This window comes from Hevea brasiliensis, chromosome 2 (genome assembly GCF_030052815.1).
Source record: "Hevea brasiliensis isolate MT/VB/25A 57/8 chromosome 2, ASM3005281v1, whole genome shotgun sequence".
NCBI classification, from domain to species: Eukaryota; Viridiplantae; Streptophyta; class Magnoliopsida; order Malpighiales; family Euphorbiaceae; genus Hevea; species Hevea brasiliensis.
In genome coordinates this window covers 96058597-96061287 of record NC_079494.1, presented here as the reverse complement: position 1 = coordinate 96061287, position 2691 = coordinate 96058597, and positions in this window count along the sequence as shown.

Below are 2691 nucleotides of genomic sequence, written 5' to 3'. Positions count from 1 at the left end.
TAGGTCATTTTAGGTTCGGCCAGTTTTTGGACCCGAACTTGTGCAAGCTGTTTGACTTGCTTATGGTCATTTCTGGGCTTTGGTGTCTCCATAAGACTTGTAGATATGGGTCTTAACTATTCATGGTCAAATTTTCAGGTCAATTGGACCTATTTTGAGTGAGTTATGGCCTAAACACTAACTGCTGCCCAAATGGTCAATTTTCAGGCCTTATTTGCACTTAATCCGGATTTGGTCATTTTTCAAGCTACCTTGCAAGCAGAATTTTGGCAAGCTTCCTTCATGAAAGTTGGCACATTTTGTGCCTAGTTTCACCTCCAATTGGTCTCATACCAATTGGAGCTACACACTTAAGGTTCTAGGCCTAAAACTCAAACTGCCTTATTGCATTTCTTTCATACACATCAAGGATCACTCCTAACACTTACCAAACTCAACATTCAAGTCAATTCTGGTTGTACCATAACCTAAACATAATTTACAACATTTTATAGGTCATTTTGTCAGCTTACAATTACATTCAACATACACCATAAAGTGCAGAATTTTTCAACTCAATTACAACAATTCAAGTACCTAACCATAACACTTTTACATGTTCAACTTCACACCATCATACATACCCTCAAACTGCCATAACCACTATCACAATTCAACACCATTATTCCATAAACCAAGCATGAATTCTACTATTCCTCAAGAGTTAACAAACTGCCGCAATGGTACCTTTACATTCCATTAATTTCCAAGCTTCAAATTTCAATTCACATTTACATATACTAAGTATACATCACCCAAACAATTTCCTACACGATATACATTTAATCAATCATTTAATTCACCATTTACAAGCAAAAATAAACTACCTTCAAAATGTTTCCATGGCTGCCAAAAGTACACATCCCCATTCAACATCAAACCTCAAAAATTTCTCCATAAATCAAACACCCATAACATCCTTACAAACTTTAACAAAGCAACAATCAAAAACTCAAACTTACCTATTGATGAGGCTTGTTAAATCTTCACTAAACTCCCTTGATTTTGGTATCTACTTCTTCCTTGTGAGGTGGGGATCAAGATTAGTGAAGGAACTTTGGTGTTTGGAGGTGAAATGGAGGAGATGATGAAGCTTGAATCAAATGCAGCAATGGTGGATTTCTAAGGTTCCATTTCGGCTTGGATGAAAGAAATGAAGAAGATGATGTTTAGTGGAAGTACACCTGCCCATAAGATGTTAATTTAATTCCCATAGTGGTCCACTCACCTTAATTAAAGTATATTATATGTTTTAATTGATAATTACTCCATTTACCCTCCATTTTTGGCTATTTACATTAGGTACCCTTAATATAATTTTTCATTATATTTTCCAAGTGTAATATTATTTATTTTTAATGGACATTTAGGTCAAAAGACAACTCGGGGTGTCAAATGACCACAATGCCCCTGTTCGGGTTGCATTCCCAATTTTTCGGTAACACCGGGTTTTGTCGGTTTTTCGATTTCTCACTTTTCTTTGTACTAATTATTTAATTTTTATTTAATTTTTCTTATAGTATTTATACTTCAATTGATGTCTCTTTAAGTCCTAAAAATATTTTTCAGGGTTCCCCGTGGTCCAGGGCTAGTCAACGGTCCACGCCGTGACTTCTCGGTGCAGTCACCCATTGCTAGGGTTCTCGGCTCGCTTAACTTGGTTGCATTTCTTTACTATTATTTTTCCTTTGTTTTTCTTGTATTTTCTTTTCTTGTATTTCATTATTTTATGTCTCCTCACTCATATTGAAGTGTAGTTCTAGGCATCCTAGCTGTCCGGATAACACTGGTCACTGGAACAATAGAACGCACTACCGAACATAGGGGTGTTACAATTCTCCCCCACTTAAATAAATTTCATCTCGAAATTTTACCTGGCATCAGTCTCTAAACAGCTGTGGGTGCTGTCTTCTCATATCCTCTTCACGTTCCCAAGTAGCTTCCTAGCCTGAATGATGGTTCCACAGCACTTTAACCAGGTGTATCTGTTTGTTCCTCAGCTGCTTCACCTCATAAGCCAGTATTTCTATGGGTTCTTCCTCATATGAGAGGTCTGGATTTACTTCAATCTCTTCAACTGATAGTACATGAGATGGGTCTGATATGTACCTCCTTAACATGGACACATGGAAGACACTGTGTATCCTTGCTAACTCTGGAGGTAATGCTAACCGATATGCCAAAGGACCCACTCTTTCCAGAATCTCATATGTTCCGATGAAACGAGGACTCAGTTTCCCCTTTCTGCCAAATCTCATAATCCTCTTCCAAGGAGAAACTTTGAGGAATACCTTATCACCCACTACATATTCAATATCTCTTCTCTTCAGACCAACAGAGGACTTCTGACGGTCTGATGCAGCCTTGAGTCTATCTTTGATCACTCTGATCTTTTCCTTTGTCTGCTGAACAATTTCTGGCCCAATCATCTTCCTTTCACCTACCTCATCCTAGCACAGGGGAGTTCTGCACTTTCTGCCATACAAAGCTTCATATGGAGGCATCCCAATGCTTGATTGGTAGCTGTTGTTATAAGCAAACTCAATCAAAGGCAAGTGTGTATCCCAACTACCTTCAAATTCAATCATACAAGCCCGTAGCATATCCTCCAATATCTGAATCTCAGACTGGCCATCTGTCTGTGGGTGGAAT